This window comes from Vanacampus margaritifer, chromosome 4 (genome assembly GCF_051991255.1).
Source record: "Vanacampus margaritifer isolate UIUO_Vmar chromosome 4, RoL_Vmar_1.0, whole genome shotgun sequence".
NCBI lineage: Eukaryota > Metazoa > Chordata > Actinopteri > Syngnathiformes > Syngnathidae > Vanacampus > Vanacampus margaritifer.
In genome coordinates, this window is record NC_135435.1 from 18,179,322 (window position 1) to 18,195,585 (window position 16,264).

Here is a 16,264-nt window from a genome sequence, read left to right on the forward strand (position 1 = left end):
CCATGTGTTCTGCATCTACAGCCAGTCCTGCTCACTGTGGTTACTTTATACTTTTGAGTTTGTGTCATGTTTGCAGTTGGGTCCTAACTCTGCACCTCACGTGACAAAAACTTCAATCACATTTGGATTCACTGATCCATTGTGATGGTGTACAGTATAAAGGCAAATTCAAAATAGCCCTGTTTTCATCAACAAACCTCTGTGCCGAACTAAATATGTCCAATACAAATATACAGCATGTGAATTAAATTTCCCCTTGGGGGATTATAATGAGTGTAATAAAAATATTAATAATAATTGTCTTTACATTGCTGCTCATTTTTGGGCTAAGAAAACTAATTCTTCAAATTAGTAAAAATTCAACAGAAACACATCATTGTGCCACTTCAAATAACATCTTGTCACAGTGCGGCTCTGTGTGTCGCATCTGCGTGCAGAGAGGAGGACGTGACATTACAACTCATGGTCGTCTGCCGCGTGCGTGCATGATGCGAGAGGAGACAGGACGATAAGATAACTGCATGCTGTGACTGTGATGGATCTCGGGATTGCGGCCGCCAGTTGACATGGTGGATGTGAAATGGCAGCTGGGGTCAAGGGAGGGCGCCAGCTAATGAGATTACGTGCAAGGTGAGCACGACTGTCACCTTCCGAGTTATGCATTTGCTCTACTTAAGTTGGCAGACCTAATACTTTTGATGGGGACGTTTTCATTAATTGGAAAATTCATTTTTAGAGTGACATAATCATCTCACAAGATATGCAGTTATCATGGTAGCAGGCGCAATACAGTAGGGTAAAATGCCCGACACAACAAATGAAATTGATTGCGATGCATATTTCGACCAAAGTTAACAAATGTGACTCAACAAGGAAGGAGAAATAATTTGAAGCAAAGTAGGTTATTATTTATTTAACCAGGAATGTCCCATTGAAATTAAAAACCTCTTTTCCAAGGGAGTCCTGGCCAAGAGGCGGCAGAAGTTACAGTTACAGCAGTTCCCACACAATTTAAACACAATATTAAATGGCATAAAAATTATGTAACTTCAGTATGCAACTTCTGTCGCTTCCTAGGCTGGAATTCTGCATTGCAGCAACAAAATGAATGATGTGTATTTTACATCAGGCACTTTTCTGGGCAGCTAAGGGGTCCTCGGGAAGATGTGCGGAGTTCATTTACAGCAGGCTGTCTATATTTGTGATAAAGATATAAGACAGAAATAAACAAGGCAGTACAAAGTAAACAGAGTGAGTCATTCCCTGTTATTATTATTAGGTTCTGAAATTCGTATATTTTATGGTTGGCACTTTGTCAGGCAGCTAAGGGGTCCTGGGAAGACAGGTTGAGAATTGAGATTGTTTGCGGTAATTATTGTTTGCATTTACACAGTAATTATTCTATGATTATTTTTCTGCTACAGAAAATAAAAGAGATAGTAAGCCGTAATATGACGAAATTGGCATTCCTCATTTGAAAAGCGATGTCAACTCTGTCTTTTATAATGCATGATAGCTATTTGTTTACAGGATTTACACATGCAAAAGCTATCACAACAAAAGTGAAGTGTCTTAAGAGTAGAACCCAGGCCAACACACATTAAGTTAGCTTAGTGTTTTAAGCACGGGCTCCGCATGCATAATGTACAGTAAGTGCTTGGCGTAAAAAGTAGCCGTCCTAGTTTAAGTCTGTGGTGTCTTCACAGTAACACAATAGAAGCACTGGACATTTTTTTTACTGGCCACAATGTCACATTTGTTGATGCAAGACAAAACTTCAGTCTCTTCACAGGGTGATGTGTGCAGGTGATCTCAAGGTTTGGTCATCTGCGGCGACAGAATGAGTGCAAAGGCAAACCAGCAAATGTTCGGGTATGACTACGTGAGAGCGGTCACATGTCCCTTCCTCTGACTCTTTAATTGGGCCCGAGGAGACACTTCAGAGGAAGTCAGAGTTTCTCCTCCAGTCAACTGACAGCCTGTTTATTATCAGTGCAGTAATGCCTTGATTTATGAGTTTCATGTCTTTTGTTACCATTGTCGAAAATTCATCTTACCCTTTTGGAATGAATGAAAATGCAATTTAACCAGCCGGCCCCGCCCCCACCCCTCCAAAAAACACCAACAAAATTTCCTGTAAGATGTTTTTAAATAGGAAAATGATTGAACTTAAAAAAATGTAGAATTAAATAGTTTGTTAGTAATAACGTCATGCTTTATTCAACAGACATTGTGCTGCTCCTTCTGCTGCGAACATCTAGGCCACCAGGGGGCAGTATAATGAATCACTGAAGAAGACCTCTGCAACGAAGTAAATAGTAAATGATGATAAAGAATGTATGCCTGCAAGTGTTGTTCTATGCCCCTGCACAAATATAAGTTGTTTAAAGGTTCGTAACTACCGCAATACCAACACCATTTCCTACTAATTCAGATCAATCCGTTTCCAACAGGGAGCAGTAGAGGTTGCTCAAGGCCAGAGAAGGTTGAAGGAAAGCAGACAATGAGGGATAATAAGGTGAGAAAAGCCTGCTAAGCTTTTAGTTCAAGCCGACTGAAATCTTGAGCATAGGAATACTGACTAAGGCTAAATACTCAGTAGTCTGAGGTCCCTGCAAGCTGCAAGGCCCAATCAAATACAAGCCTACTTTACAGCAGGACATTTACAAGGATTTGGGCTTCAAAAAGAACTGCACATATTGTACTAAAAATTGAAATGAGATTGACTTGTAGCCTTGAAACATTCGGTTAGGATATGTTGTGCAAAAGCTTCTGAAGCATAAAGCGGAGTCTTGTTTTGCTATTTGTTGCTTTTGTGGGTTATGAACAAACTACACAATCACCTTCCATTAAACTATATGGAGTGGTGTTGCATGTAACAAGCAAGACCTGTTTAAATTTTGGTGGGGCTCCAATGACTTGTTTTCAACTCTCGCCGTTACAGTCCGCTTGCATTGGGACAGTTCAATTCAGCCACTTGGTGGAGGTCTGTCTGTCTTCTGCTATTATTGTTTGTTGTTGTAATTGTATGCCTGAACATCACTTTGCAATGTCATGGGACGTTCGCAAGCTGTGCTGTGTCTAAACTAAAAAAGAGGTGAGTTGTGATTGGTCGTCACTTGAGCAGCTGTGATGTTATTTTCAGTGGACAAGCAAAATGGCCGCCCCGTATGAAGGACCAAAACTGCCAAAATTAAAAATAAATAAATATCTAAATGACTAAAAGTGAAAATAAAAACGGATGTTCATAAATTAAATTCAAAAGGAAATAAAAACAACAAAAATGTATATATCCATAAATAAATGAATAAAAGTAAAAATAAATACAAAAATAAAATACGAGATTCAAAAAATAAATATACAAATAAATGTCGAAATAAATACAAAAATAAATATATAAATAGAATTAAATATCAATCAATAAATAAAAACGCTCTGCTCACATTTATTTATTTCATGCTGCAGACGCTCTGTTTAGTCAAAATGTTATTCAAATGAGCAGGTGGTCCTAAGCGTGTCTTGGGTTGGGCTCCGCCTTGGCATATCTTGTTCCATTTATATATATATTTTTTGTATTTAATTTTTGAATTATATTTTTTATATATCCGTTTTTATTTTTATTTTTTTATTTTTTAAATTTGGTCATTTATGTATTTTAAATGTTGGCAGTTTTGGTCCTCCATGGCCCCTGGGTTGGCTTTCGCTGCTTTGTTCATATTCCACAAACGCGATATTAATCAGAATATATGTTTAGACTAAAGGGGGCTGCATAGAACATATTGTAAAGAAAATATTTGAGTTGACTTGTATCATTCATCGGCAGCAACATAGTGAAAAAAAAGGGAGTAAAATTCCATGTGTGTAAGCAAATGGCTTCTTTCGTCACAACATCCCCGCTCGTGCGTCACATCACAACGATCATGTGTTCAACCTTGATGCTCCACAGCTGGTGCAAAACAAAATCTCCGTAGGTTCTCGCTGACAGAATGATGGATCTGCTCTGCAAGGGAAGCCTCGGCCACTGTGAGGCAAACCACACGTTAATGCAGCTGATCCTGTGACGCCAGTGGACACCTCACTGTCATCTTCCTAATGAGGTCAATTTCAAATGCTCATTTCACAACTACACTGCATGATAGGCAGATTCACGTCACACTGCTGCAACCTTCACCACAATGCTGAACAGCGGGACTGTACCAATATTTGGAATATTATGTTGCGACTATGACAAGGCAGTAACATTTGTCGGCTTTTTTCCCACCTCATACTGTGCAGTAATCAATCAAATTATTCAATATAATTATGAAACTAACAACTCATTTAGAGAACAAAGAGCTCCCTGCGGTCTGCATAATATTTATGAGAATGACATGGAAATTTCAAACAGAAAGCAGAGGTTTTGTTTCAAATCAACGCCAGAGGCGGACGGCGCGGTATGTGGTTAGCAAATAGCAAGTCTGATTCACAGTTAAAGGTTGTGAGTTTCAATCTCACTTGGACCTTTCTGCATGTTCACCCTGTACTTGTGAAAGCAAACTAATTAGGTCAATCAAGGACTAAATAGTTCGTAGTAGGTGTTAATATGAGTGTAAATGATTGACTGGCGACCAGTCCAGGGTGTACTTTGCCTCTCACACAGTCAGCTGGGATATTCAGTAGGCAGTTGAATGCATAGGTGGATCAATACCAGATGTGAAATCTGACACTTTTTCATTAACGTTGTCAACTTCTACACAGAGGACATTAAAAGGTGACATCAAATGCAAAATCAATAGATGAAACATTGAGCTTAATTTTCGTGCCCAATGCAAATCTGGCGTAAAGTGCAGAGTAAATCTGCAAAGGGGCGGGCTGGACTTAGTTTTGATATTTTCGCAGAAATCACGTTACACTACCTGCGCCAATACTTGGATGTGGTTCCAGCAGACGTAAAGTTAGTCAATTGACAGGTGTGCTGAGTCCATGTCAAAGGAAACGGCACTGTCAGCTGAGGTGATGGACGATAGAAAATGGATTGGATAGGATAAGATTGTATTAAAAATGTATATTACTGTATTTCCTTATATGTGACGTTCATATACTCAAAGGCAAAGAGTATAAGGTGTCGATTAGGAATAAGGTTTCATTAAGCTTTCTTTAAGTGAATATTTTTTTCTCTAAATATACATAAAATATATGATATTATATTATTCTATGGTGTTATACAAAAACATGTTAGTAAAACTTTTAAGCACATTGACACCACCCGCAAATATTCTGTTGCCTTAGTTTTACTAAATATCACCACATTAGATACTCAACATAGCATAACAGATGCTCAAAATAATCTCCAGTATTATTTACGCTGAAATCGAGTCCGATATGAATATATATGTGATATGGCTTCTCATTGACTACTACTGAAAAACAAATTAGATCATTAACGAATAAAAGAAGAAAATAGACCAGTGGTGTCAAACATACGGCCCACGGGCCAGATCAGGCCCACAAAGGGGTTTAATTTGGCCCTCGAGATGATCTTGTAAAATAAAAATAAATAGTAATGTCAGCCCAATTAATCTACAATGGCGTATATTTTTTTTTTTCAGAAGTGTGGGATAATATTGCGAGAAAAAAAACCCATAGTGGCAAATTTGGGAGAAAAAACTTGCAAGTTTATAAAGTGGCAGATTTGTAAGAAAAAAACTTACAAGAAATAATACACGTAGCGTAGTCTAATCATGTGAGGATTCGTTGGTGGTTAATGGAACACTGTTTATAAAATGAAAAGGCAGGATGGAGACGGATTCATTCTTAAATTTAAACTTTACTCATCATTTATCGAAGCTCGAACGACAACACTTCCTGATCAGCTGACTAACACTAACCAATCAGAAGCTAGCATACTTTAGGTAAATGCATGTGAATGACGAAGAGCAGAAGATTCGACACATCAATTTAGCTACTTGTACAAAAAAAATACCAAAATGTATGAATGTGTAAATAATAATTCTGGAAACATAAATGTACAAATAAATATTCTTTTTAACAAATTAACTTAAATGTTTGATCCTCAGGGTGTAGACCTTCGCAAAAGCGAGGCATCTTTGTCGCTGGCAGTACCCGACGTTTCAAAGAGCGAATGCTTAACATCATATGGTTAATTTCTACTAAAGCAATTACTATCTTCTTATTTGAAAACCCAACCAAAAAGTGTTGGCACAAATGAGTGGTACGCTAGTGGTAGTATTTTTTTCTTGCAAATTTGCCACTTTATAAACTCGCAAATTTATGATTTTCTTTCTCGCAAATTTGCCCCCACCCTCTAAAAAAATATATATTCATACGAATGAAGTGAATATCGGGACTCAATCTTAAATATCACATCCTGCATGTCCACCCGGTGTAGCAATAGCAGTGTTGCGAGTTTATTTCAGAGCCTTAAGGTAGACAGACACTGTAAAGAGGTGTCCTCACAGGAACCCGCCCATATGGTAGGTTTCTTTCTGAATAATAACTAGGTCATGTTTGATGGATGGATACATCAGATGCCATTTGAACTGTAAAAAAAAAAGTATTGTTAATATTATTTCCTTTAGGTGAGATTCTTTGCTAACTACCCTGACACAACAAGACAAATTGTTTCAAAAGCCGGGAAAAAAACTCTATATGGGGATTGGCACAAGCCTTTTATGCCTTAATATATTTAAAAACACATATACGCAACAAGAACATATTGCAGACAAAAACCGCAGTGGCGAATAAGTACCTATAAATCCAACGCATCCAGGGAGGACACCATAATGCCTCCTCTCTGCACAAAGTCATGGGAGTGGTGATGTCAGACAAACATCACACCCACACAATGAAATGATGTAACAACACGTCCCTGATGGATGAGGGGAAGAAAACGGTGCCATTTGCTTCACTGCAGAGTGCAGAATTGATTTGTTTGTAAACGACGTGCAAAGAGGCAGCTCTCCAGAGAGGCGGTCCAGGAGCACATTGGGATTTAGCCTGGGATGAACTGGTCTTCTGGGAGACAGCCGTGCCAACTGAATACTGAAGCAAAAGCATGAATCATGAATCAAACAAATGCTACATGCTACAAGAATACACATCTGTCGACCCGAGGGCAGGTCGAAATACATTATTTTCCATTCGATTGCAGGTTTATTCGACATCTTGGAACTCTTATTTTCTAACTTCCTGCATTGTGGACGTTTTATTTTGAAGGAATACGGAAAAGGATGACGGCATATTAGACGGTACTTTAAAAGTGCGCAATGAGACAAAACGACGGCAAATTTCACAGTTTAAAAAGATACTTAACCCGGTTAAAAGTGTTCAACAAGGTAAAGAATTATGCTTAACTTTCAATTGATGTTTTTGACTTTGATTAATCTCACTTTATATGTATGGCATTATTATGACTGATGGTGTCATGTTTTATTTTCTAGCTGTTCACGGGGTAAGTATGGAGGACCAAAAAGCCCTTCTTAGGACCTTACACAAAATAAATTAAAATTAAAATATAAATGGATGAAAAAATAATAATAATAAAAATAAATTATTAGTCATCTCATGATATGTTCCGGTGCAATTTGATTCAAGTTTGTTGTGTGTGGCAGTACTTAATACTTGAGGGGAACCATTTAACCTAGCATGTCATAATTTTATCCATGTCATTCAGATGCAAATAAATATTCAGCCTTGGTCCAAGATCAGGTGAATGCCATTTTGGTTTGCTTATCATTATCAACAATATTTCCAGCCTCATTTTCTTTAGCACATTTTTTCCTGTTTAACTGGGGCGTGGTACGACCTGGAGTGGACACGAGCCAAACACAGTTCACATCTTGTAATGAAGTTGGTGAAAGTTGTTCAAATTACCTCCAAATGTGAAATGCGCTAAAAAAGTGTGCAGGCTGCAGGACTTTTCGGAAAGCGAGATTACTCATTAATAACACTTCAACAAGTGTCCAACTCTCCCTTTAATGCACTCAGTTTGTGATGCTTCACTGGCACCAATGTAGCAAATGGCCTCCTCCACTCATCTCCTGCGCACGAGTGCTAGCAGCCAGGAATAATGGAACTTTAAATTAAAAAAAAGAAAGAAAAGAAATTGCTATTTAAACTACAAGTAGGCCCCCTCAGTCAAACTTTAGGGACTGATGAGGACATCACGAGGTCATCTCATGGCTTCTTGAGGTTACGTGTTGGTTCACGTCATGAAATCCTATGAAACTTTCAAGCGCAGAATAATTCAAGACTGTGTGAAATGGCGGAAATTAATATTGCAATATCATGAATATTTCCTTTTGCCTTTTAGTTTAAAGCCACGGTATGAAAACTCTGGGGGAAATAATAAGGCTTGCAATGAAGGACCATTGTCTCTGTCATTGCAGTGGTGATCGGAATCATCAATTTGAATGATCGGTCCAGCCAGGATGCTTTTCATGATATGTTCCATTGCTAATTTAAAAGACTGAAAAAGACAAGGACCTCGATCCCACTCCTTTTAAAAGTGCCGGACATACCATGCTATCAGGCCAGATACTGACCCCAGGAACGCCATCCGCACGTGTTTATAAAACAATACAACTGATGTACACAAAAGAATTCCATTTTACGTTTTTACATGACAATGTGATCATTCTTTGTTTGTTGTGGTTGTGAGAATCCCCAAAATAGGTCAGGACCCAGACCAACAAAGTTCCATTCATTGTCATCCCTAATTAAAATGTTGTCACCAGGCTACATTTAGTGTAAAATAGGTTAGAGTGGAGCAGTTAGGGTGTGTCACAGTCACGGGGTTCTGGGTTCAAGTCTTGGGAGTTTTCCCTGTGCTTGTGGTAGTTTTCTTTGGGTACACCAACTTCCTCCCATGGTCCAAAAATGAAGACCATAGGGAATGGATTGAAACATCTTTCATTTTATTTCTTTGCTGATTGGCTGAGAGGAAATATGTCATTCTCTTTATAATGAATAATGCAGGATCCAATAGTTCAGGTCATTAATTTTCTACAGTATTATGGTTCTTTGTCCAATAAAGGATTACAGAGCAAAAATATATATACAAATATAAATAAAAATAATATACAAATAGGGCCTGGTCAATTATTCAGCTGATATTAGCGATTATTTTATATTTTACCTCTTCTTTTTTTTTTTTACACATCAACACGATATTAACAAAAGACAACAATAATGACATTCCAGCCCCCCCCCCAAAAAAATGGCAACAAAATAGCCCATTTTTTTTCCTGATATCTGTCTTTGTTGTAAAGTTAAACAAATACTACAGAATAATATATTGTAAAATAGTTCAATATTAGAAAATAAGACAGAAATAATGACATTCGAGCACCCCCCCCCCCAAAAAAAGGTAAGAAATAGCCCATTTTTGCTGATATTTTTCTTTGTAGTAAAGTTACACATATACTACAGAACAAATTATTGTAAAATAGTTGTATATTTTGCTTATCGTTTATATTTTATTTTTATTGTTGTAAGCATTAAGCGACCAACATCAAGATTTTAATTAAATTAACAAAAATCCATATCGATTCGGGTCCTAATATTTATTAGTAACGGTTATTGTAGTCTTTAGGTTTCAGTTTTTCATTGCTATGAACATTTTTGTACTTTTTATTTAGTTTTTTTTCTTGCATGTGTGCTGAAGCGCCACAGCGAAATCTTTGTCTTCCGTTAGCATGTGCTAGCTAGCCCCTAAATGCACAGAGCAATGCTGGAGAGAAACATGAATGTAGCTCATAACACACAAAAACGAATATTCCCTTGATGGCACTGAACTATACTGGGGATAATACGGAGCAGATGGTCGGCTCAACTAATTAGAAGGCATGTTTGCTGTTTTGGTTACACGTATGGCTTCTAGAAGGGATGCTAGCATTCAACGCAGGCAAGCTTTTAAACTTCATTAGGATTTGACAAAGAACCTCTCAAAGATAATTTCCAGCACCAATAAACGTTTAATTGTTTGACACCAGCGTTTTCAATTTGTGGTCTTAAACGCTTGGCCTGCAAGAATCCAGACGGATGAAGACGTGTGAGCGGAATCTAAACGCTGACGTTTTGAACAGCGCGTCGCCGTTTTTAACGCGTCTGCATATTGACCTAGCGATGTGACGGTAAACATCGATCCGGACCGGCCACATTCATTTTACGCTTTTCCTCCCAAGTTAATTAACCGCTGTGCGCTAAATCACCGCAGCGAGGTGAAATGAGAGGAACGGGGTCGGCTGCATGCTATCGAGGATGAGTCACACTTGTTGTTTGTGTAAACTGACTTCCAGGAAATTGTTTGAACATTGGTGGCAGCTTTGAAAGGGCTCATGCTGGCAGAGGCAGAAGAAAATAAGAGGAGCAAAAAGACAAGCGATGTGCAGATCCTGCTTTTGAAGTTAGGCAGTCATTCTTTTCAATCGAACTACACTTTGTGTATTTAACTAGCTTAGCCTTTCAGGTCCACAAGCTAAATGCTAACGCTAAAGGTCGATTGTCTGAAAATAGAGCCTGAATGACAAAATGTTAAAACTACTGGTGTGATGTATTTGTTGATCATATTTGAAGCTATATATCGTCATTGCTGTGTAGAAAACACTTATGTCCATTTTTGTCTTTTTTTTTTTTTTTACGTTTTACATCTGCATTTATTTGCGTCCCAAAAACATAAAAATGTAGAAAAAAATGACAAAAATTGACATAAGTGTTTTTTGCATAGCAGCGACAATATATGATATTTTACTAGTATGGCCACCAACTTTTATAAATGTAGATTTTCGGGGGGTAAAAAATGTTTTTTAACGATAACATGCTATTTATTTTGTTGTTGACAGAAATTGCTTTTAATTGGAATGTTTGGGTTTTTTGCAAGAAAAAAAGGGTTTTGCCATGCACGAATGAATTTCGCATGAACGCTAAAATCAATTTATGGATTTAAGCGTTTTATTTCTTCTGTCTTATTTTATTTTGCTTTATATTAGGGGGTCAAACTAAACTTTACAAATCGGATGTCACACACGTGACAATATTTTTTAAATCAAATTGATTGTTTCCTATATACTTTATATTTCAGATTATAAATCAACAGAGCAGTCTTAAATCATAAAATTAAAAAAACAATTGTAGGATACATTAAATCAGATGTTGTTAGTTGATGTTGTATTTTCCATTATTTTGTCCTCTCAAAGTTTACAGTTTTGAGGTAAACTCCATTTGCCTCAATATCTCTGAGAAGTGAAGCGAAAAAGCTAAACTACTTATATATGCAGGCAGAGCTAACATAAGACAATAAATATCTTATAAGTTCTCAATTAGAACCTAAGTTTGGGGGAAAACAACAGGATTGTTGTGTGAATGACACACACGTGGCAGGAGAACGGTCCGAAATGTTGTGATTGTTTCATGAATTGAACACAAATGATGCAGCAACACACTGAGGCACACAATATAACAATACTCACAGTTATGTTTTTTTTATTTTATTTTTTGTATTCTCTGCATAGTACAGTGAATACTGACAATCTGAAAGAGGAGTTGAGACGTCTCAATGAGCAGCATATCCGCCCCGGTGTCTTAAACTGCCCCCAGTGTGAATTTTTTTTTTCTCATTGTATTAAATTACAGTATTTCATTACTGAATGTTTTTAGTGAGGGTAATGTTCAAGACATTTGTATCTAAAGCACCATCAGTACCGTTGTGAAAAACATGTAAGTAAAAAGTAACCAACTGGGAAGCTGGAGCCGTTAGCACTCATGCAAGGCAATCTCTAGCATGCTTAAACACACCTGACGCCTAAATTACAAAATGTTTGACGAGTGTGAACATCATTTTGTGCCACACTTTGGCCTCAGCACAGTTGGACGAGGTGAGCACATGCGCAGGCATGCAGTAGATGTGTCACTAATCCAATCAGCCCTTCTGGGACCTTACATAACAGGGAGGAGTATTATGGACACACACACACAAAAAAAAACGGATTAATATATTGTTACTTTTGGGCGGAAATTTCCTTTTTTTTCACAAATTGATACTATTAGTCAGTCCCTATGTGGATCTGTTAGTTTGACAAATTGTTGACCAATCAAATTCAGTGTTAATGTTTCAATAAATATGCATTTTATTTTATTTTATTTTATTTTGTTTACTAAATAGTGATGGTTTTGGAGATGCAAGGATTCCATTCCGCAATGAAATGGCAGTTGCTGTAAAATTATTAGTATAGACTTGTCAACTAGTTTTGTTTTGGGGGGTTTTGCCACTTTGTTACCACAATGTTGTTTAGTGGCTCTTATGTACGACAGTGTATTAGGGCCACGTATGATTTTTTTTTTTTTAGAGGGAGGGGGCAATATTCCGAGAATAAAATCCGAAACGTAGGAGAAATACACCTAGCGTAGCTATAGTCCAATCATGTGAGGATTCGTTGGTGGTTAAAGGGAGACTGTTTATAAAATGAAAAGGCAGCTTGATGGCAAATTGTTGGTAAATGAATCTCCTCAACTCTTTTCAACATAGTGCCTTGACATCATAATGCCGCCAATGCAGTACTTTCACAAGTTAGCTCAACATGTGACTACGTTGTAAGTCACCCGCCCCGTTAAAAAGGCTTAGAATTGCATACAGATGCCACAAGATGGTGACAAAGCACTTTTTTTCTAAATATAGCTCATAGTTCCTTGGCACCCAGATGTCACATGGCAGCGAAGCCCTACTTTGGTCTAAATGAAACTCCTCAACTCAATCCAACGTAGTTCATAGGCAGCAAGATGCTACAGGATGGTGGCAAAACTATACTTTTATCAAAATGAAGCACCTCAATTAATTCTGCATAGCTCATTAGCATCAACATGCCACAAGATGGCAGCAAAGCCCTACTTTTTTTTTTTTTAATTAAGCTGCTCAAACTCACTTCAACATAATACAACATTGGTACCAAGTGTCCACAAGATGGTGTCGAAGCACTTCTTTTATCTAAATGAAGCTCCAAGTCATAGTTCCTTGGCACCGAGATGCCACAAGATGGCAGCAAAGCACTACTTTTGTCAAAATGAAACTCCTCAACTCAAGTCAACATAGTTCCTTGATACCAAGATGCTACGAGATGGCGGCAAAGCCCTACTTTTGTCTAAATTAAGCTGCTCATCAAACTCATTTCTACATAGATCATTGGTACCAAGTGTCCACAAGATGGCGTCAAAGCACTTCTTTTATCTAAATGAAGCTCCCATTCATAGTTCCTTGGCACCGAGATGCCACAAGATGGCAGCAAAGCACTACTTTTGTCAAAATGAAACTCCTCAACTCAAGTCAACATAGTTCCTTGATACCAAGATGCTACAAGATGGCGGCAAAGCCCTACTTTTGTCTAAATTAAGATGCTCATCAAACTCATTTCTACATAGATCATTGGTACCAAGTGTCCACAAGATGGTGTCAAAGCACTTCTTTTATCTAAATGAAGCTCCTCAACTCATAGTTCTTTGGCACCGAGATGCCACAAGATGGCAGCAAAGCACTACTTTTGTCAAAATGAAACTCCTCAACTCAAGTCAACATAGTTCCTTGATACCAAGATGCTACAAGATGGCGGCAAAGCCCTATTTTTGTCTAAATTAAGCTGCTCATCAAACTCATTTCTACATAGATCATTGGTACCAAGTGTCCACAAGATGGTGTCAAAGCACTTCTTTTATCTAAATGAAGCTCCCATTCATAGTTCCTTGGCACCGACATGCCACAAGATGGCAGCAAAGCACTACTTTTGTCAAAATGAAACTCCTCAACTCAAGTCAACATAGTTCCTTGATACCAAGATGCTACGAGATGTCGGCAAAGCCCTACTTTTGTCTAAATTAAGCTGCTCATCAAACTCACTTCAACGTAGTTCATTGGCACAAAGTGTCCACAAGATGGTAGCCAAGCCCTACTTTTGTCTAAACGGAGTTGCTCATCTCAATTCAACATACAGTATTTCATTGCTATTAAAATATAAGAAAATGGTGCAAAGTCCCTCTCTCCAAAAAAGCGGGGGCTTACAGTATTGGCGACTGTCAGCACAAGAAACAGTGCAGTCTAATGAACATCTTTGCGGCCCATTGTTTCTAATGCTATTTGACAGTATTGCAGTGTGTGTGCAGCTGTGTGATGTGGCGCTAGTGATGGTAGTCATCGCTGCCGAGGCACGGCTTCTCTCGTCTCAACCTCATTCTGAACAGTCAGCACATCCAGTAGTATTAAACATGTGCCCCTGCAGCGCTCGCTTGTTTTGTTTGCTTGGGTCAAGCGCACCGTGTTGTGTCAAAGTCGTATTAGAATGAAAACAATATGCAGCTTCATCATAGAGCACGCTTGTTTTTTACAGGCGACCTTGACCACAGAGATAAACCTACTCTTGGCAACATTATGTGTGTCATTAGTGCTGACCCAGATGCTCTCAAACGCATGCGACGGCACTGCTTTGCAATCCCAGAATAACTCCCTTCAGCTTATACAGACAATGATCATAGTAATGTCATGGGGGCGGATTTTAAAGCAATTTCAAGAAGTTGACAATAAAGAAAATTGGACTGAGGAAATGAAAGGTTTGTGTAAGTGAGTGTGACAAAAGAGCAACATCAATTCACATCGCTTCCCTTGCAGTGGAAGGACAATATCAGTTGGTGGCGCTAATGCACCATCAAGCTAGTTTGCCAACCACCAATAAACACCACAGAAGAAGAGTGTAACTGAAACAATATTGTTTTGTGCAGTTTTTCTTATACGTTTAAAAACGCTAGTGGTGCCTCGCGATACTACTTACAAGTTTTTCCACATACAAGCTGTCATTTTTTTATTTGTCTTGTCAGCACAAACTTGAGAAACAGTATGCTGGCAGTGAACATAATCCAACTCCACAATCAGCAGCAGTTTGGCAATTCATCCACACACAAAAGGAGCCCTCAAACTGTTTAATGATAACCCAAGTCCAAGTTTACTGTTAAACTAAATTACACTTTGAGTATTTAAAACGGCCACTTAGCTTTTCCTTTGGTTAGTTAGCTTAGCTTAGCTTAATGTTAACAAACGATGCAAAAACGCCATTGACATGCTAACGGTTGGGATCAATAGTCGCTGTTTTAGAAGCAAGGGATGTTTGGGATAAATGGTGGAGCAACACGTGTACACATCCATCCATCCATCCATTTTCTTGGCCGCTTTTCCTCACTAGGGTCGCGGGGGTGCTGGAGCCTATCCCAGCTGGCTTCGGGCAGTAGGCGGGGTACACCCTGAACTGGTTGCCAGCCAATCGCAGGGCACACAGAGACGAACAACCACACTCACATTCACACCTAGGGACAATTTGGAGTGTTCAATTAACCTGCCATGCATGTTTTTTGGAATGTGGGAGGAAACCGGAGTACCCGGTGAAAACCCACGCAAGCACGGGGAGAACATGCAAACTCCACCCAGGAAGGCCGAAGCCCGGACTCGATCTCACGTCCTCTGCACTGGGAGGCGGACGTGCTAACCAGTCAGCCACCGTGCTGCACGTGTACACATAAAAAAAAAAAAAACACGGTATACAAACATGACGGTACACAGCCGGATGAAGAATTTAGACACACCTGAAGGAGCAGCACAATCAACTGGATTGCAGCATTAAATCAGGATGTACAACTGCTTACTTCTTTACATTATCTGTAATTATGCTATTACTCTCTTCTTAAAGTACAATGTTATATTGTTATATTTTTCCTTATTAAGGATGGGCAAGAACCAATACCGGGTATTGGTGGTATCTGGTCGATATCAGCCTTATTTTAAGGCATCATACTGGTAGAGGCTGCCGATACCAGTGCCGGTTGCTCTCATGCGGCTGGAACTAGAAATTAGAAGAATAGAAAAATGCCATTAATTTCATTCAAATCGAATGAAAAATTATATATCTAGGTCTTTCTTTAAAATTATCTGTCATTTTTGCGTGTGTGTGTGGGGGGAGGGGCAATTTTTCCGTATCAAAAGTATCAGCACTTAGTATCGGTATCTATGACTACTCAAGACTTGAGTTCTTGTACTGGTATCGAACATCTGGCTACTCACACTGGTGTATGGAAGGTGCAAATGTTTGGTGGTGGTCGGCGGGGCCGTAGGCGCACACTGGCAGCCACGCTTCCGTCAGCCTGCCCCAGGGCAGCTGTGGCTACTTAAGTAGCTTCCCGCCACCACAGTGTGAATATGTGAGTCTTAAAGTGTCTAGAAAATTGCTATGTAAATCCG

General features: G+C 38.7%; 1 protein-coding gene across 1 annotated transcript in view; it reads right to left on the reverse strand.

The window, feature by feature from the left end:
* kiaa1549lb (KIAA1549-like b) overlaps positions 1-16,264 on the reverse strand; it is a 59,176-nt gene that overhangs the window by 41,488 nt on the left and 1,424 nt on the right. The window lies entirely within an intron of this gene.